General features: G+C 34.6%; 2 long non-coding RNA genes across 2 annotated transcripts; both read right to left on the reverse strand.

The window, feature by feature from the left end:
- Window positions 1-4,481: 4,481 nt before the first annotated feature.
- On the reverse strand, window positions 4,482-8,106 carry LOC139899154 (uncharacterized). The gene is made up of 6 exons (XR_011777343.1): window positions 7,813-8,106; window positions 7,126-7,166; window positions 6,489-6,574; window positions 6,209-6,405; window positions 4,975-6,028; window positions 4,482-4,655 (listed from the first exon to the last, which is right to left on the reverse strand). It is a non-coding gene; the product is annotated as an uncharacterized lncRNA (long non-coding RNA).
- A 9,449-nt stretch (window positions 8,107-17,555) lies between these two features.
- On the reverse strand, window positions 17,556-21,092 carry LOC139899155 (uncharacterized). Its single transcript, XR_011777344.1, has 6 exons — window positions 20,799-21,092; window positions 20,112-20,152; window positions 19,475-19,560; window positions 19,195-19,391; window positions 17,961-19,014; window positions 17,556-17,641 (listed from the first exon to the last, which is right to left on the reverse strand). It is a non-coding gene; the product is annotated as an uncharacterized lncRNA (long non-coding RNA).
- Window positions 21,093-21,868: the final 776 nt, after the last annotated feature.

Genomic DNA, 21,868 nt, shown 5'->3' on the forward strand with positions numbered 1-21,868 from the left:
ATAAGATTCATTAAGAAGGCAAAAAGGACTGAGTCGTCCTCCGCTACTGAACAGCGACAATCACAGCAATCACAACCACAAAGACAACCTTCAGCTGCTGCTACTCAAGAAACACGTGCTGAAACTGATACAGGAGTTCATGCTGCTGCATCCACGACTGCTATTACACAAGATGCTGCGGTTTCTATATTAAGTGAGAAGGTTGTCAATATGGCTTCTGAATTTGAAAAGTTTAAAGAAAAAGCTGATGAACGAGAGAGAAGAAAGGATGCTGAGATTGCCAAACTGACCAAGCAGGTTGAAGATCAACAGGTTGAATTGAAGAAGTTACAAACAAAGTTTGATGCTCAGAATTTGCTGATTGTAAAGGCTGAGACTACAACGAACAAGGCACTTTCGAAGGTGCTTGAGTGGGAAAATAATTTCGATATTGAGGCTGTTGATCTCGAGGAGGATATAGACTTTGGTAATTTTAACGATCAAGGCGAGGATGAGCTAGGTTTGGATATTGCTAAAGGCACAAGCGAGAACCCACTGTCAGTAATTCCTCTAAATATTGATTATTCTTTACGTGATTTTTTGGCAAAGCAGGATCGTCTGAATCACTCAGTTGTATTTGATGATTTAGAAGAAGGGGAGATCCCGCCGGATCTAAGCGCTGAGGAGCAGGCCGAGCTAGTGCGTCAAGAGCAACAAGCAAGTACTTCAGCTGACGCAATTGCTAGCTCATCTTTTGAGAATCGTTACGATTCTAGTGATGATTTTGAGGAAATTATCGTAAGTAATGAAAACGACAAAGATTTTGATGAAGTAATTATTGAAGATGAACCAATAGGTGATTTTCCAGAGTACGAATGTAATAACGATAAAGATCTACCTACATTTCAAGACTACTTCAAAATGAATGAAGAGCTTCTAAACCGTAAATGCGAAGAAAAAGAAAAGACCGAAGATTTGCCTCCAGGGTTTTTACCGGTCAAGATAAATAAAGAAAAGATAGAAGTTCTAGAAGCTGAGTGGAAGATCCTGTTGAGGATCAGAAAATATTGTGAGAAGCCAGCGCCAGAACCTGAATGGATGAATTACATTAATAGACCGGCGAATCTTTTGGCTAAAGGAAAAATAATTGCGTGGGCCTACATTAAAGAGTTGAATATATACGCAATAAAGAAGGAGTACGGAGTGGATTACATCAAACATGGATACGAGTTCACGTCTCTACCGTACTTTGAATTTATGCAGGTGGCTAGGCTCAAAATGTTATATAGGGATTATGACGGAATTCCTAATATTGTCTGCAAGAAGATAAGACACTCGTACTTGTCAAAGAACTTTGAGGGATTCGGCCCTCAATTTCCCACGATCACTTATCGAACAAACAAGAAAACGGACGAACGAAGAAAGATTGTCAAATACAAGCCAGTAAATTATATGAGAAAGGTTCCTGTGATGAAAATGCCGCAGAACTTTAGCCCACGTTTTCGCTAGTGGTACTACGATGAACGCTCAGAGGAGGCAGTCATCGTTTTGGACAAATTGAAGGAAGATGAGACAGACTCGATACGGGTTTTAGATCCCGTTTGGTTGAGAAATTGCTGTGAAGCTGACATATTCACATTGTACTACAATCGGATGTTGTACAGGCCAGAAAATAGAGTTCAAGCACAACAGTACATTCGTGTTGCAAAGGTTTGCTATTTGAACAATATGGTTACAGATCCGTACAGAGATTGAAGCAGATCGAAGACTTATGAGGAACTAGGTCTTAGGGGGAGTTTGTTAGTGCATATTTTGTAATCCCTAGTTCCATGAACTTTAACGTTTTATTCGATCATGTTGTAACCTGTAATATTGTTAAACGTTGATTGTCGATGTGTTATTTTATATTTGTAAACGTTTAAATATAATTCGTAATATTACTCGACAGTCGGCCGACTGACATGGTCAGTCGACCGACTGTCATTCACTGTCGACCGACATAGGAACTGAGGTATTTAAGCCTAATTAATCTTCATTAATTCGGTTAACAACTCAGCACATCACACACACACGAAAAACACTTCTTGGTCGAGTCTCTCTCAATCTTCATGTCCAAATACCACAGAATGTCAGTCTAGGCTTCGTGTTTATCAAGATCTAGTCTTGGTTTGACTTGTACGAACCCGAAAACCCATAGATATTCGTTTAAGCTCTTTCTATTGTTATTCCGCCTCTAGATCGTGTTAGGTTGATTCTAAGATCCTCTCTCTCAGCGTCTACAAGTTTGTTCCCACAACCGATGTGGGACAACTTCCACTTTACTTATCCTTCAAGATAACTTTGTACCAAACTAGCAACTTTGAGACTCGATATCTCATTCACCTTTAATCCTTATTGGACACACTTTAGTTCGTTGTAAAGCCCTCGTTGGAGGCTACAAAACTCACTAACTAGTCATTAATATATATCACTCTATTATATATTAAATTGTGTCTAAATATTGGTGAAAACACACTTTTCAACATAATTTTTCAACACAAACAATTTATTTATTTCTTGCTATCACAAGTAGTACTTATAATAGAATGTTATACGTATTTACTTGAGTTTGAACTTCATTTTACTTTGTTTTACAGTATTATTTTTCAAAAACACGAATCTGTTACTCCGTATTGTACTCTATTGTGATATATTTGTGTCATTTGTCACTGTGTTTCACTTACATAAGCCAAATTAGAAATAGTAAAGTATGTATATATAGGTGATACTGTAGGGCCAGATCAAGCCTAATTCGTGTTATTGGATTTGTATGTATATGCAACAGTGTATGTATCAACTACTACATGGTTCCTTGCACTTGCATCATGGATCTGCACCACCAGCACCATCAACCCCAGCTCACTATGACCAAAGTACTTCCAAACTCTAGGTGGTAATTATGACCCGTTTGTAGATACAAATCAGGTACTTCGAAATTCTAGGTGGTAATTACGACCCATTTGCTTATAATTACGATCGACTTCCGCTTCAATCAATAGTTCACATTTTATACATCGAGCAGTTACGGCTTAAAAATGCCTTATACTGCTCTGAGCTCGGCGACAACCCGAAATTGCCGGTGCACCAGTAGTCGTGGCGGATCAACCATGGACCACTTTAAAGAAACCAATAGAAGACGACATAAAGATTAAATAATTTCAATTCACCGAATCATACGCTTTCTCAAAATCAACTTTTCTTGTTCTTTTTGGGTGGTATTGTTCTTAAATTCTTAACGGTCATTATGAGCTTTTAAGACGGCCTTTGATCAATCATCCATCCATGACAGAAAACAAGAGACATCATTTTAAATTAACCTTTTTAACTTTTGACTTTTTTACATTTTAGCAAAGAAAAACACCCAAAATACTAATAAAAAAGATAGTCCTACAATTTCCCCTTCTTTTACTGCACCAATCCATAACATATCATGGAGCCTAAAAATGAAAACTATTAGTTGGATTAAGTTTGATAAACTTAAAGGATTTAATATTCGAATCAGAAAGGAATATAAAATTGATTACACCTGGAATCCAGAGCGTCATATAACATTATGCACGGATTATCTTGTATTTCCATTCTTGAAGTGGATGAAAAGGCTGATAGAGGTAAAACGTCCTAATACAAGTCTATTCAATATAAAGAACTTGAATAACATTGTACCGGACCTCTATCAAGAAGGTTTTAATAAATTAGAGGGTATCGCTTTGATGAAATGTCCGAATATTACATGTCTAGTGGATACATGTGATTTGGAAGGGAATACAAATGAGAAGTTTTTAATGGAATTCAAACATCTAGTTTTGAGTGGTCTATATAACCTAGTCAACCTTTATATAGTATATTGTAATAAGTTAGTAAGACTATTTCCATTGACTGTAGCACAAGGGCTTGTCTCGCTGAAGGAGTTAAAATTTAGAGGTTGTGATGATTTAGAGGAGGTGATTTGGGGTGAAACTGAAATAATGGCTGCAAATATTGTTGTCTTCCCTTGCCTTACTAGTATTGAGTTACATTATTTATATAGACTCAAAAGCTTCTACTCAGGGGGCAGTTGTACCATCAAATATCCATCATTGGTGGAAATAACAGTCAGAGGTTGTTTGAACATGGAAATGTGGGGGCCCGGAGCCCATGAAACACCGAAGCTCAAGTTTGTGGATGGTGTACCACTTGATGGACCTTATTCCATTAATGATGCTGTTATCAAATCCGTTGAGAAATATAAGGTGATGAAATAAAATTATACTAGTAATCAATTAAATGCAGTAAATTTGATTTAATTGGTCAATATCCATTACTAGATTTAAGAGCACGTGAGTTACACGGCAGCTCTATAAAATTGTATTAAAAAACGTTAGTATTGGTACTGATTACTTGTATTATACATGTAGTTACATATCCATTCATTATTGATAATATTTCTATTGAAACCAAATTTATTATAAATTTCAGTATCGTAAACGCTGTGAATTTATTATAAATTTCAGTATCGTAAACGCTATGAATGAATACACTTTCAATGCATCAAACATTTTTTTATAGGCGTTGTTACCATGTGCAACTTACGACTAGACTACTACATTCCCAAACTTTTGCCAAAGCTTTCGTGTAGCGTAGATTCTAATATTGTGACCCTGAAAAAAAAAAAAGAGTGGAGATGAATGTATGCTTCAACATTTCAAGAATAAATGCATAAGTACTATCTCAATGAATGTTTCATTGTCTTTATAAAATATAATGGATTATTAATGTAGATATCTCAATGATATGCTTCAACATTTCAAGAATAAATGCATTAAAATACTATCAATACATCACACGTCTCTAATACCATACGTAATTTTTTATATCAAAATATAGATCAAGTTTTTTACAACAACGATAATCAATTAGAAACAGTGCACTTTAAAACTAAATATTTCATAAATTAGAGAAAAGGAGTGAAGAATAAACCTGTTGATATTAAAAGCTTTAGTCCCATGAATTGATCTACATCATAAGACCCCATGTCCGCAACAACAGTTCCCTTCAACTTAGAAAGCTTCTCTTCAACTGATAGATTATGTGGTTCTTACAGTCTTTGTAGGACTAAAGTGAGATATCTAACAGTACTTTCACATGTCTTCAACAACATTTTTGCGTTCGACTCATATAATGTTCTCAACGCCCTCTCAATATCTGCCCGCATCGATAATCTGCACCACCCACTTATAAGTATATCATAAGTTGAAGAATTAGGAGGAACCCCTCTAACTTGCATCTCGTTCATAAGTTATCGTGCCTAACTCATCATACCCATCTTAGCAAACTCACTAATTAGCACATTATAAGTACCAGTTTGAGAAACAAACCCTTTCGATCTCATTTCACAGTAAACCGTAAGTAAACCCTAATAGCTTCCCTTTTATTCCAAATCCTACCGTACCCAGTAACCAAAATGTTGTACACGTCGGCATCCATATCAAAACCTCTTCCCATCATGTCAGTAACTAATTTCCTTACCTCCGGCATCATAGTGCCCTTCGAAAGACCCCGAAGTAGTGTATGATAAGTCGATATAGTAGGAAATATTCCATCAACCAACATCTGTGAAAACGTTTCAAGCGCTTTCTTTGAATGGGACTTTTGCACTATCCGTTAATTAAGGCGTTATAAGTTACCACGTCAGCTGAAAATTCCACTATTCTTCATATCCTGTAGTGCTGATGTGGCTTTCCTAGTCATACCGAGTCTACATAGGGCGGTGATAAGGGAATTATAGACTTTTTGGCTGGGTTTAAGGCCCATAGCTATAATATGTTCATGCGCTAACATGATTTGGGTCAGCACCAAGTCTTCACAATTCCATGAAAAGCACTTGAGCATCATTGATCCTCTCATGCTTACAGAGCCCGTAAATAAGGAAATTAGAGAAAATTAACCCTTAACTACATAGTTATAGGTTCTCATTTGTTGTTGAAACACTATATGTCAATAGTCAATACCTTAAAATCAAGTATTTGATATTCTGCAGTGAAAACAAATAAAATTTTAATAATATGTATAACGAAGTGTGACGCATAGTTATACATATACAGAGTAAAAATGCAGTAGAATATGATAGGTTATAACCTAGCTTGTAGATGTGACAGATATTGAGCAACAATATAAATGTTGCAAAACATTCTTTGAACACTATAAATCTTACCTTTATAGGAATGTATGGAAGGAATGATAGTAGTAGCTGAACTATCCAGGACCAAACTGTTTGGTGGGGTTGATGATTAAATGCTTCAGAACAAAGGTGAAGTTCATGGGATTAGAGTAGCTTGTCCGCTTTTTTGTATGCTGGGTTCTCTTTTCAACATCCTTGCTTCTTTTTTTGTGGCTAAATTGTTACTGAATCTAGAGATACAGACGGTCAAAATAAAAAAGAACAATACTTGAGAATTGGTCATAAAATTATAAAATAAGCGTTAACAAATTACTTGTAAGCAGTAAAATCTTCTTGCGTCCGAGCCCAGTTCAAAATCGGCTTTCCAATCAAATATAACAGGTGGCGAAATGGACGGGTCTAGTAAAAAAGTCACAAATTAAAAAACAAACATATAGCAGTCTCATAGACTGTGAATCAACTGAAGACATGCATGTTAAACGATGATTGAAACATTTCTTCAATGGGACACTTGTTGTAGTATTCCAATAAAAAAAAATGCATCGAATATTTTTATAAAATAAATTGAAAACAAAAATAAAATATTAATCTAAATATCTACACGTATATGGTTGCATTCATTCGTTAATAAAAACTTCGGAGGACTTTAAAGTTGTTTGACTCATTCCATTTTAGCTAACTTTTAGTTTAATGTCAATAAACATAACCTAACTCCACCCATTCATAAGTGATATGGGTCGCAATTGCCACCATACTCTCAACGTCAACCCAACGTACAAAAAGGACGACATGAATCACCCAAATTAGAAAGACTATAAAGTAAATATGCGATTCTCGACCGCTGTAAAAAACGAAAATTTCAAATCGTGTAACTACAAAATAAAGATGATAATTAGTAGTAGTAAAAAAGTACTCAAACTATATTAGATGGAGTAAAAAAGTAGACATACCTTTAGGCCAAGGATTATATCATATTATATGCACATGCTTCCTAATTTTCAAAGATACACCACCAAGGAAGAAACACAATTAGCAAGAAAACATAGATATTTAATGAATTGTATACAGATTCCAAACATATTAATCAGACCTGTAGGTTTTGCAACTATACTTGCATTCATAACACATTTGAATATGATATTACATAAAACTTGATATCTCAGTTAATTGTCATGGTATTTGTTATTGTGTCATGCCACTATACTTGCATTCATAACACATTTGAATATGATATGCACTTCTTATGTTGATTCAGAGACATACAAATTAATTAATTATCAAAAATTAAACATTTTGAAAAACAGATTAAAGAGATTACCTAGATGAATCAGTTAAAAGCTACGGACTTTTTCTTTTATATCAAGACCAATAAAACCTCATAAAACCATGACAAAGAGATTTTATACGATTATAATTCTAACTGATTGAACCTTTTGAATCATAAGCGTACATATAACCAAATAAAAAAAAACCCTAATTTTAAAATTCAAATTCACATCGTCAAAAAAATTAAGGGTTTAAGAAATTAAATTATAGAGATGGATGATTCATACTTAGCATAACAAAGCAATAAATCACATTAACTTTAACAACAAATTTTAAATTACACAATAAATAAATAAGTATATATGAATAACCTGATTGTGCTTGTGGATTGAAAGAGATGTGAAATCAAAGTCTTCAATGCGTTCTTAAAACCTAATCAAAGATTTTTACTTTTACCCAGTAATTGATGTATAGGAATCGGTTGATTGTAGCAAAGAAAATGCCTTATTTACACATAGAATCGGAAGGATTATTAGATATTAAAGATGTTAGGTTTTGAGAGAAGAATTGGAATCGATTACAATGAAGGATTTTTGGAGCGTTTTGTGTATAGAGATTAGGGTTTTTTTCCTGCGTGGATTCATTCCCGTGTTTAAATGACAGCATGGATTAGTTGGATTAGTGAGTGATTAGAAGTGTCATTAGAGATTGTCATGTCACTAATTACAATTAAGGAGTCATTAGAAGAAGACACGTTGGATTAAAATTCATGATTTATAGAATGTTATAGATAGATAGATAGATATGATATGCTCTAAGTCCTCTAACGATATGCTCTAACATGTTTTCAACAGGAAGAGAAATACAAACGGGAACAATGGATGATAGCGAACAAGGAAAATGAAAAGAAATGTAAACAAGAGCATATCGAGAAGAAGATTACAAACACCAGATAAGAAGATTACAAACTAAGTTAACAGAAGAGTAAGTTGCCATTTAAATACCATGAATTTTCTGTTTTAATCATACCATTAGTATTTTTAAGTTTGTGTATTCGGATTTGCAGAGCCAAACTTGTAGATAAAGGTAATTGGTCATAAAATGTTTAAATGAAAAATATAGTTCCAACCTGATTCGTTGCTAGAAATGGAAGAATGAGATAATGCTGTGATTGTTAGGGATATTCGCCAAAATATACTTTTTTATAAAAATTTCATTCAAAATACACTTTTTAAAAAAAAATTGTCTTTTTACACCATTAGGTCGACCAACGATATGGTCGACCACCTCATTTTTCAAGGTGGTCGACCAAACTCCAATAAGAGCATGGTCGACTACCATGTAAACATGGTCGACTACCACATCAAATGGCTATGGTCGACCACAAAGCAAAAAAACAACGCGGGCGACCAACTCATTGGTCGACTTCCCTGTATTCAGGTTTCACGCATTCCGAAATCTGCAAAATCCGTGCAAGTCTAGTAACAGTTTTTAGTGGCGCTTTTTTTAAAAAAAAATTCAAAATTTTAAAAAGTGTCACTTTTTCAAAATACACTTTTTCAAAAATTTAAAAAGTGTCACACTTTTTCAAAATACACTTTTTAAAAAAAAATTTAAAAAAAGCGCCACTAAAAACTGTTACTAGCCATTTGCGTGAAACCTGAATACAGGGAAGTCGACCAATGAGTTGGTCGCCCGCGTTGTTTTTTTGCTTTGTGGTCGACCATAGCCATTTGATGTGGTAGTCGACCATGTTTACATGGTAGTCGACCATGCTCTTATTGGAGTTTGGTCGACCACCTTGAAAAATGAGGTGGTCGACCAAGTAAAGGGGTGGTCGACCATATCGTTGGTCGACCTAATGGTGTAAAAAGACAATTTTTTAAAAAAAAGTGTATTTTAAATGATTTTTTTTTTAAAAAAGTATATTTTGATCAATTACCCTGATTGTTATAGTAATTTGTTAAGCTCCTCTGAATGTTTATTATTTTGAGTGTTGTAGTGATTGTTTGGTATTGGAATTTGTGTTTATTGTATTTGAATCTTATTATTTGATTTTAAAATGTTTACATTGATTTTTTTGATATAATTAAGTTGATTACAAATTATAATAAAAGATAGGGTAGAAAACTCACATGTGTGTTCTAATGTATGTAGTATGGTTTATTCTTCCTTAACATTATGAAGATCTCCTATCTCCTATGGGAATCAATGAATCATGTTCATTCCAAAAGCAAATATATGCTACCGACCTTTGAGTAGGTGAATCGAAGTTCTTCAATGAGAGCGAAAAAAGATTATTTATTTATTTTCATTGTTAATGGGGAGGGTAATGCTGCTGATGAAATAATGGTTTGCGCAATGACTTCAATTAAAACTTATGATAGGGAGCATATATGCCTATATGGTCAATTTATATATGCAAATCACAATGATTACAGAAGGTGTTGTTGCATAAATATACAGAACTTGTATTACCTTGATGATAGGCACGTTACACCTGCTGCAAACAAATAATGTATGTGTCTTGTGCATACCCCCTGAGCTGGTACCAATATTTGCTTGAAAGTAACACAAGTGAAAATTTGTTTACACATAGATTTGATTACACGGATCCTTTAATACTTGTGACATGTAATACTTTACAACTTCACTTCAATATAAAGTGTGCAAGCTTACTCAATAAAGTCATCAACGTCTTGAATGGATTATTAATAACGAATATCATAACCCAACACAACAAAACACATATTCTTGTTCGTGCATTTCATCGAACAGCAGCAAGATCCTCTACAGAGCCAAATGAATCTATATTCATAGTACTCACCAGACAACCATAAAAAGAAAGGTTTGTTTAGACAACCATGTAGCCATGCCAAGATGATGCATTAGACGGGCTGGCAAAGATCCTCTTCTGAGCCATGGGGTCAGAACCATAAGGCTGTGTTGGGGTCAAAACCATAAAGGCTGTGTTAAGCAGAAAAACTTAAAAAAGGACAGGATTGTTTGTCAGACAACTATGTAGCCATGCCAAGACCCATTAGATGGGCTTGCAACGATCCTCTACTGAGACAAGGTCAGAACCATAAGGCTGTGTTAACCAACAGATCTTGTTCAAGTAAGGTCGTGCTTGTAAATTACTTCACCCTTATTAAATATCAAGATTTATATTAATATAAAGGCGATGTGGGAGCACACAGAGTCATGGGCTTATTGGATTCTTTTGCAACTTCTGAAGTTACTAAACTATGAGATATACGTATTTGCAAAACATGTATTTTGCGATTATAAATAGTCATAGTTGTAATATTGTAACATGTGATTTGGTTTGTCTTTAATTAAATGTGGTGCAGTATCATACAAAAGAATCATGTTTGTGTTATTTATTATCTGAAAAGGAAAGGAATAGCATGTGCAATAGTTCAGCTGATAAAAATGATTAAAAGGGTCTAAATGATAGTTGTATATTTTTGAAGATGCACTAAATATTTTTATTTAGGACATGTATCAATGGCCTTCACAGTTTTTGGTAGTAGACATTGCAGGTCATATAATTACCTTTGGTATGGGTAGAGTCGAATTGACTTGAAAACAAAGAATACTTAGTTTTTTATATTGAAAGCAGAATATAGTGACCAAATTACAATGCAAGGTTTTATGCATCGAGTATGTATTTTTCAGTATCCGTTAGTTAGTTACATCTTGCCTTTACAATTAAAACAGACTGTCCTTCTTTAGTTGCATCTTACCATAAAAAAGTTCGAACATTCGATTCACAAAATGTGTCATCATTGCTAGCTTTATTTGGTTTTAAATCTAAATCACTGTCTGTTGTGATTTAGCGCACTTTCAAGACCCGAGAAATTAATAGAACAATTAAGCAATAAATAAAGACACAAGAATTTACGTGGTTCGGCGTGAGGCCTAGTCCACAGGCGGAAGCAGAGATGAATTTTACTAGCAAATATGGCAACCCGAGGTTACAATGTATCACTCTAATCTAGGCTCCGAAAATACTAACAAAGTATTTGGACCAATCACTAGATTATTACACTTCCTGATGGCTCGTACGTTTATTTGCTGTTATATGTGGATGATATGTTGATTGCTTCGAAAAACATGTCTGAGATCGATCATTTAAGAAGATATTGGGAATGGAGATGAAAGATTTGGGTGCAGCTAAGAAGATATTGGGAATGGAGATTATCAGAGATAGACGAGGGAAGTGTAATAATCTAGTGAGTTACGAGGGAAGTGTAATAATCTAGTGAGTGGTCCAAATACTTTGTTAGTATTTTTGGAGCCTAGATTAGAGTGATACATTGTAACCTCGGGTTGCCATTTTTGCTAGTAAAATTCATCTCTGCTTCTGCCCGTGGACTAGGCCTCACGCCGAACCACGTAAATCCTTGTGTCTTTATTTATTGCTTAATTGTTCTATTAATTTCTCGGGTCTTGAAAGTGCGCTAAATCACAACAAACTGGTATCAGAGCTATAACTGTGATTAAATATACAAGATGACGATAATAAGGTCCGACGTAGAGAAATTTAATGGCTAGAACGATTTTGGTCTTTGGCGAATGAAGATGCGGGCTCTACTGAGCCAACAAGGTTATTTGTTAGCTTTGAAAGGGAGAGAATCTCTACCCAAAAAGTTGACAGATGAAGAGAAGGATGATGTAAAGACCCGGATTTTTCCGATCGTTTTACACTTATAAGATTAATATTTACATAAATTAAAACTTACCAACATGATAAGCAATCTAAATTGTTGAGATTTATGATTTTGAAAAGAGTTTTACATAATGTTTAACCGTCTAGTTTGACCGATGATATCACGAACTATACAATATATGTTAATTATACGTTTGTGTATATATATGTATATATACATATTTAACATGATTTAAGGATGTTTAAATATCTCATTTTGTATTAATAACAATAAGTTATAAGTATATTTTGAAACTACTAACTTAAGCTTTCAAAACGATAACTATACGTAACGTTATTTGACATAAATACTTACGACCTATAATGTTTATACATATATCGTATATATAATGTATTTAATCACTTTTAAAGACTTAAATACATAAAACAATATAAGTATATTCACAAAAGATAGCTATATTTGAATCCTCATTCCATTTTTCACAAGATTTCTATACGTATATCTAGAGTATATGTACTCGTATCATACCTAGCTTCTATACGTATTTACTATTGGTATATACACATCAAATCACCACCAACCAGCCCTTGTTCATGCCTTATGTATAAGGTAACTACTTTTGTTATTTAGTATGTCCACCAGGTGCTGCCTGTCGTCATGAGAACAGTACGTCTGGTAATGAAGATGATATCGTCGCAGTTGGTGAAGACGATCAAGAGGTTAATCAGCCACCGCCAGTTGTTCCAATTGAACAGATACTGGTTGATGAAGACGATGAAGGAGATGACCTTGACCCTGATCAATTCGAGCTGAGAAAGCGAAAACAATCTGAGGGTCCTTCGGTTACAACAAAGCCGAAGCAGAGGCGCATAAGATTCATTAAGAAGGCAAAAAGGACTGAGTCGTCCTCCGCTACTGAACAGCGACAATCACAGCAATCACAACCACAAAGACAACCTTCAGCTGCTGCTACTCAAGAAACACGTGCTGAAACTGATACAGGAGTTCATGCTGCTGCATCCACGACTGCTATTACACAAGATGCTGCGGTTTCTATATTAAGTGAGAAGGTTGTCAATATGGCTTCTGAATTTGAAAAGTTTAAAGAAAAAGCTGATGAACGAGAGAGAAGAAAGGATGCTGAGATTGCCAAACTGACCAAGCAGGTTGAAGATCAACAGGTTGAATTGAAGAAGTTACAAACAAAGTTTGATGCTCAGAATTTGCTGATTGTAAAGGCTGAGACTACAACGAACAAGGCACTTTCGAAGGTGCTTGAGTGGGAAAATAATTTCGATATTGAGGCTGTTGATCTCGAGGAGGATATAGACTTTGGTAATTTTAACGATCAAGGCGAGGATGAGCTAGGTTTGGATATTGCTAAAGGCACAAGCGAGAACCCACTGTCAGTAATTCCTCTAAATATTGATTATTCTTTACGTGATTTTTTGGCAAAGCAGGATCGTCTGAATCACTCAGTTGTATTTGATGATTTAGAAGAAGGGGAGATCCCGCCGGATCTAAGCGCTGAGGAGCAGGCCGAGCTAGTGCGTCAAGAGCAACAAGCAAGTACTTCAGCTGACGCAATTGCTAGCTCATCTTTTGAGAATCGTTACGATTCTAGTGATGATTTTGAGGAAATTATCGTAAGTAATGAAAACGACAAAGATTTTGATGAAGTAATTATTGAAGATGAACCAATAGGTGATTTTCCAGAGTACGAATGTAATAACGATAAAGATCTACCTACATTTCAAGACTACTTCAAAATGAATGAAGAGCTTCTAAACCGTAAATGCGAAGAAAAAGAAAAGACCGAAGATTTGCCTCCAGGGTTTTTACCGGTCAAGATAAATAAAGAAAAGATAGAAGTTCTAGAAGCTGAGTGGAAGATCCTGTTGAGGATCAGAAAATATTGTGAGAAGCCAGCGCCAGAACCTGAATGGATGAATTACATTAATAGACCGGCGAATCTTTTGGCTAAAGGAAAAATAATTGCGTGGGCCTACATTAAAGAGTTGAATATATACGCAATAAAGAAGGAGTACGGAGTGGATTACATCAAACATGGATACGAGTTCACGTCTCTACCGTACTTTGAATTTATGCAGGTGGCTAGGCTCAAAATGTTATATAGGGATTATGACGGAATTCCTAATATTGTCTGCAAGAAGATAAGACACTCGTACTTGTCAAAGAACTTTGAGGGATTCGGCCCTCAATTTCCCACGATCACTTATCGAACAAACAAGAAAACGGACGAACGAAGAAAGATTGTCAAATACAAGCCAGTAAATTATATGAGAAAGGTTCCTGTGATGAAAATGCCGCAGAACTTTAGCCCACGTTTTCGCTAGTGGTACTACGATGAACGCTCAGAGGAGGCAGTCATCGTTTTGGACAAATTGAAGGAAGATGAGACAGACTCGATACGGGTTTTAGATCCCGTTTGGTTGAGAAATTGCTGTGAAGCTGACATATTCACATTGTACTACAATCGGATGCTGTACAGGCCAGAAAATAGAGTTCAAGCACAACAGTACATTCGTGTTGCAAAGGTTTGCTATTTGAACAATATGGTTACAGATCCGTACAGAGATTGAAGCAGATCGAAGACTTATGAGGAACTAGGTCTTAGGGGGAGTTTGTTAGTGCATATTTTGTAATCCCTAGTTCCATGAACTTTAACGTTTTATTCGATCATGTTGTAACCTGTAATATTGTTAAACGTTGATTGTCGATGTGTTATTTTATATTTGTAAACGTTTAAATATAATTCGTAATATTACTCGACAGTCGGCCGACTGACATGGTCAGTCGACCGACTGTCATTCACTGTCGACCGACATAGGAACTGAGGTATTTAAGCCTAATTAATCTTCATTAATTCGGTTAACAACTCAGCACATCACACACACACGAAAAACACTTCTTGGTCGAGTCTCTCTCAATCTTCATGTCCAAATACCACAGAATGTCAGTCTAGGCTTCGTGTTTATCAAGATCTAGTCTTGGTTTGACTTGTACGAACCCGAAAACCCATAGATATTCGTTTAAGCTCTTTCTATTGTTATTCCGCCTCTAGATCGTGTTAGGTTGATTCTAAGATCCTCTCTCTCAGCGTCTACAAGTTTGTTCCCACAACCGATGTGGGACAACTTCCACTTTACTTATCCTTCAAGATAACTTTGTACCAAACTAGCAACTTTGAGACTCGATATCTCATTCACCTTTAATCCTTATTGGACACACTTTAGTTCGTTGTAAAGCCCTCGTTGGAGGCTACAAAACTCACTAACTAGTCATTAATATATATCACTCTATTATATATTAAATTGTGTCTAAATATTGGTGAAAACACACTTTTCAACATAATTTTTCAACACAAACAATTTATTTATTTCTTGCTATCACAAGTAGTACTTATAATAGAATGTTATACGTATTTACTTGAGTTTGAACTTCATTTTACTTTGTTTTACAGTATTATTTTTCAAAAACACGAATCTGTTACTCCGTATTGTACTCTATTGTGATATATTTGTGTCATTTGTCACTGTGTTTCACTTACATAAGCCAAATTAGAAATAGTAAAGTATGTATATATAGGTGATACTGTAGGGCCAGATCAAGCCTAATTCGTGTTATTGGATTTGTATGTATATGCAACAGTGTATGTATCAACTACTACATGGTTCCTTGCACTTGCATCATGGATCTGCACCACCAGCACCATCAACCCCAGCTCACTATGACCAAAGTACTTCCAAACTCTAGGTGGTAATTATGACCCGTTTGTAGATACAAATCAGGTACTTCGAAATTCTAGGTGGTAATTACGACCCATTTGCTTATAATTACGATCGACTTCCGCTTCAATCAATAGTTCACATTTTATACATCGAGCAGTTACGGCTTAAAAATGCCTTATACTGCTCTGAGCTCGGCGACAACCCGAAATTGCCGGTGCACCAGTAGTCGTGGCGGATCAACCATGGACCACTTTAAAGAAACCAATAGAAGACGACATAAAGATTAAATAATTTCAATTCACCGAATCATACGCTTTCTCAAAATCAACTTTTCTTGTTCTTTTTGGGTGGTATTGTTCTTAAATTCTTAACGGTCATTATGAGCTTTTAAGACGGCCTTTGATCAATCATCCATCCATGACAGAAAACAAGAGACATCATTTTAAATTAACCTTTTTAACTTTTGACTTTTTTACATTTTAGCAAAGAAAAACACCCAAAATACTAATAAAAAAGATAGTCCTACAATTTCCCCTTCTTTTACTGCACCAATCCATAACATATCATGGAGCCTAAAAATGAAAACTATTAGTTGGATTAAGTTTGATAAACTTAAAGGATTTAATATTCGAATCAGAAAGGAATATAAAATTGATTACACCTGGAATCCAGAGCGTCATATAACATTATGCACGGATTATCTTGTATTTCCATTCTTGAAGTGGATGAAAAGGCTGATAGAGGTAAAACGTCCTAATACAAGTCTATTCAATATAAAGAACTTGAATAACATTGTACCGGACCTCTATCAAGAAGGTTTTAATAAATTAGAGGGTATCGCTTTGATGAAATGTCCGAATATTACATGTCTAGTGGATACATGTGATTTGGAAGGGAATACAAATGAGAAGTTTTTAATGGAATTCAAACATCTAGTTTTGAGTGGTCTATATAACCTAGTCAACCTTTATATAGTATATTGTAATAAGTTAGTAAGACTATTTCCATTGACTGTAGCACAAGGGCTTGTCTCGCTGAAGGAGTTAAAATTTAGAGGTTGTGATGATTTAGAGGAGGTGATTTGGGGTGAAACTGAAATAATGGCTGCAAATATTGTTGTCTTCCCTTGCCTTACTAGTATTGAGTTACATTATTTATATAGACTCAAAAGCTTCTACTCAGGGGGCAGTTGTACCATCAAATATCCATCATTGGTGGAAATAACAGTCAGAGGTTGTTTGAACATGGAAATGTGGGGGCCCGGAGCCCATGAAACACCGAAGCTCAAGTTTGTGGATGGTGTACCACTTGATGGACCTTATTCCATTAATGATGCTGTTATCAAATCCGTTGAGAAATATAAGGTGATGAAATAAAATTATACTAGTAATCAATTAAATGCAGTAAATTTGATTTAATTGGTCAATATCCATTACTAGATTTAAGAGCACGTGAGTTACACGGCAGCTCTATAAAATTGTATTAAAAAACGTTAGTATTGGTACTGATTACTTGTATTATACATGTAGTTACATATCCATTCATTATTGATAATATTTCTATTGAAACCAAATTTATTATAAATTTCAGTATCGTAAACGCTGTGAATTTATTATAAATTTCAGTATCGTAAACGCTATGAATGAATACACTTTCAATGCATCAAACATTTTTTTATAGGCATTGTTACCATGTGCAACTTACGACTAGACTACTACATTCCCAAACTTTTGCCAAAGCTTTCGTGTAGCGTAGATTCTAATATTGTGACCCTGAAAAAAAAAAAAGAGTGGAGATGAATGTATGCTTCAACATTTCAAGAATAAATGCATAAGTACTATCTCAATGAATGTTTCATTGTCTTTATAAAATATAATGGATTATTAATGTAGATATCTCAATGATATGCTTCAACATTTCAAGAATAAATGCATTAAAATACTATCAATACATCACACGTCTCTAATACCATACGTAATTTTTTATATCAAAATATAGATCAAGTTTTTTACAACAACGATAATCAATTAGAAACAGTGCACTTTAAAACTAAATATTTCATAAATTAGAGAAAAGGAGTGAAGAATAAACCTGTTGATATTAAAAGCTTTAGTCCCATGAATTGATCTACATCATAAGACCCCATGTCCGCAACAACAGTTCCCTTCAACTTAGAAAGCTTCTCTTCAACTGATAGATTATGTGGTTCTTACAGTCTTTGTAGGACTAAAGTGAGATATCTAACAGTACTTTCACATGTCTTCAACAACATTTTTGCGTTCGACTCATATAATGTTCTCAACGCCCTCTCAATATCTGCCCGCATCGATAATCTGCACCACCCACTTATAAGTATATCATAAGTTGAAGAATTAGGAGGAACCCCTCTAACTTGCATCTCGTTCATAAGTTATCGTGCCTAACTCATCATACCCATCTTAGCAAACTCACTAATTAGCACATTATAAGTACCAGTTTGAGAAACAAACCCTTTCGATCTCATTTCACAGTAAACCGTAAGTAAACCCTAATAGCTTCCCTTTTATTCCAAATCCTACCGTACCCAGTAACCAAAATGTTGTACACGTCGGCATCCATATCAAAACCTCTTCCCATCATGTCAGTAACTAATTTCCTTACCTCCGGCATCATAGTGCCCTTCGAAAGACCCCGAAGTAGTGTATGATAAGTCGATATAGTAGGAAATATTCCATCAACCAACATCTGTGAAAACGTTTCAAGCGCTTTCTTTGAATGGGACTTTTGCACTATCCGTTAATTAAGGCGTTATAAGTTACCACGTCAGCTGAAAATTCCACTATTCTTCATATCCTGTAGTGCTGATGTGGCTTTCCTAGTCATACCGAGTCTACATAGGGCGGTGATAAGGGAATTATAGACTTTTTGGCTGGGTTTAAGGCCCATAGCTATAATATGTTCATGCGCTAACATGATTTGGGTCAGCACCAAGTCTTCACAATTCCATGAAAAGCACTTGAGCATCATTGATCCTCTCATGCTTACAGAGCCCGTAAATAAGGAAATTAGAGAAAATTAACCCTTAACTACATAGTTATAGGTTCTCATTTGTTGTTGAAACACTATATGTCAATAGTCAATACCTTAAAATCAAGTATTTGATATTCTGCAGTGAAAACAAATAAAATTTTAATAATATGTATAACGAAGTGTGACGCATAGTTATACATATACAGAGTAAAAATGCAGTAGAATATGATAGGTTATAACCTAGCTTGTAGATGTGACAGATATTGAGCAACAATATAAATGTTGCAAAACATTCTTTGAACACTATAAATCTTACCTTTATAGGAATGTATGGAAGGAATGATAGTAGTAGCTGAACTATCCAGGACCAAACTGTTTGGTGGGGTTGATGATTAAATGCTTCAGAACAAAGGTGAAGTTCATGGGATTAGAGTAGCTTGTCCGCTTTTTTGTATGCTGGGTTCTCTTTTCAACATCCTTGCTTCTTTTTTTGTGGCTAAATTGTTACTGAATCTAGAGATACAGACGGTCAAAATAAAAAAGAACAATACTTGAGAATTGGTCATAAAATTATAAAATAAGCGTTAACAAATTACTTGTAAGCAGTAAAATCTTCTTGCGTCCGAGCCCAGTTCAAAATCGGCTTTCCAATCAAATATAACAGGTGGCGAAATGGACGGGTCTAGTAAAAAAGTCACAAATTAAAAAACAAACATATAGCAGTCTCATAGACTGTGAATCAACTGAAGACATGCATGTTAAACGATGATTGAAACATTTCTTCAATGGGACACTTGTTGTAGTATTCCAATAAAAAAAAATGCATCGAATATTTTTATAAAATAAATTGAAAACAAAAATAAAATATTAATCTAAATATCTACACGTATATGGTTGCATTCATTCGTTAATAAAAACTTCGGAGGACTTTAAAGTTGTTTGACTCATTCCATTTTAGCTAACTTTTAGTTTAATGTCAATAAACATAACCTAACTCCACCCATTCATAAGTGATATGGGTCGCAATTGCCACCATACTCTCAACGTCAACCCAACGTACAAAAAGGACGACATGAATCACCCAAATTAGAAAGACTATAAAGTAAATATGCGATTCTCGACCGCTGTAAAAAACGAAAATTTCAAATCGTGTAACTACAAAATAAAGATGATAATTAGTAGTAGTAAAAAAGTACTCAAACTATATTAGATGGAGTAAAAAAGTAGACATACCTTTAGGCCAAGGATTATATCATATTATATGCACATGCTTCCTAATTTTCAAAGATACACCACCAAGGAAGAAACACAATTAGCAAGAAAACATAGATATTTAATGAATTGTATACAGATTCCAAACATATTAATCAGACCTGTAGGTTTTGCAACTATACTTGCATTCATAACACATTTGAATATGATATTACATAAAACTTGATATCTCAGTTAATTGTCATGGTATTTGTTATTGTGTCATGCCACTATACTTGCATTCATAACACATTTGAATATGATATGCACTTCTTATGTTGATTCAGAGACATACAAATTAATTAATTATCAAAAATTAAACATTTTGAAAAACAGATTAAAGAGATTACCTAGATGAATCAGTTAAAAGCTACGGACTTTTTCTTTTATATCAAGACCAATAAAACCTCATAAAACCATGACAAAGAGATTTTATACGATTATAATTCTAACTGATTGAACCTTTTGAATCATAAGCGTACATATAACCAAATAAAAAAAAACCCTAATTTTAAAATTCAAATTCACATCGTCAAAAAAATTAAGGGTTTAAGAAATTAAATTATAGAGATGGATGATTCATACTTAGCATAACAAAGCAATAAATCACATTAACTTTAACAACAAATTTTAAATTACACAATAAATAAATAAGTATATATGAATAACCTGATTGTGCTTGTGGATTGAAAGAGATGTGAAATCAAAGTCTTCAATGCGTTCTTAAAACCTAATCAAAGATTTTTACTTTTACCCAGTAATTGATGTATAGGAATCGGTTGATTGTAGCAAAGAAAATGCCTTATTTACACATAGAATCGGAAGGATTATTAGATATTAAAGATGTTAGGTTTTGAGAGAAGAATTGGAATCGATTACAATGAAGGATTTTTGGAGCGTTTTGTGTATAGAGATTAGGGTTTTTTTCCTGCGTGGATTCATTCCCGTGTTTAAATGACAGCATGGATTAGTTGGATTAGTGAGTGATTAGAAGTGTCATTAGAGATTGTCATGTCACTAATTACAATTAAGGAGTCATTAGAAGAAGACACGTTGGATTAAAATTCATGATTTATAGAATGTTATAGATAGATAGATAGATATGATATGCTCTAAGTCCTCTAACGATATGCTCTAACATGTTTTCAACAGGAAGAGAAATACAAACGGGAACAATGGATGATAGCGAACAAGGAAAATGAAAAGAAATGTAAACAAGAGCATATCGAGAAGAAGATTACAAACACCAGATAAGAAGATTACAAACTAAGTTAACAGAAGAGTAAGTTGCCATTTAAATACCATGAATTTTCTGTTTTAATCATACCATTAGTATTTTTAAGTTTGTGTATTCGGATTTGCAGAGCCAAACTTGTAGATAAAGGTAATTGGTCATAAAATGTTTAAATGAAAAATATAGTTCCAACCTGATTCGTTGCTAGAAATGGAAGAATGAGATAATGCTGTGATTGTTAGGGATATTCGCCAAAATATACTTTTTTATAAAAATTTCATTCAAAATACACTTTTTAAAAAAAAATTGTCTTTTTACACCATTAGGTCGACCAACGATATGGTCGACCACCTCATTTTTCAAGGTGGTCGACCAAACTCCAATAAGAGCATGGTCGACTACCATGTAAACATGGTCGACTACCACATCAAATGGCTATGGTCGACCACAAAGCAAAAAAACAACGCGGGCGACCAACTCATTGGTCGACTTCCCTGTATTCAGG

This window comes from Rutidosis leptorrhynchoides, chromosome 3 (genome assembly GCF_046630445.1).
Source record: "Rutidosis leptorrhynchoides isolate AG116_Rl617_1_P2 chromosome 3, CSIRO_AGI_Rlap_v1, whole genome shotgun sequence".
Taxonomy (NCBI): Eukaryota; Viridiplantae; Streptophyta; class Magnoliopsida; order Asterales; family Asteraceae; genus Rutidosis; species Rutidosis leptorrhynchoides.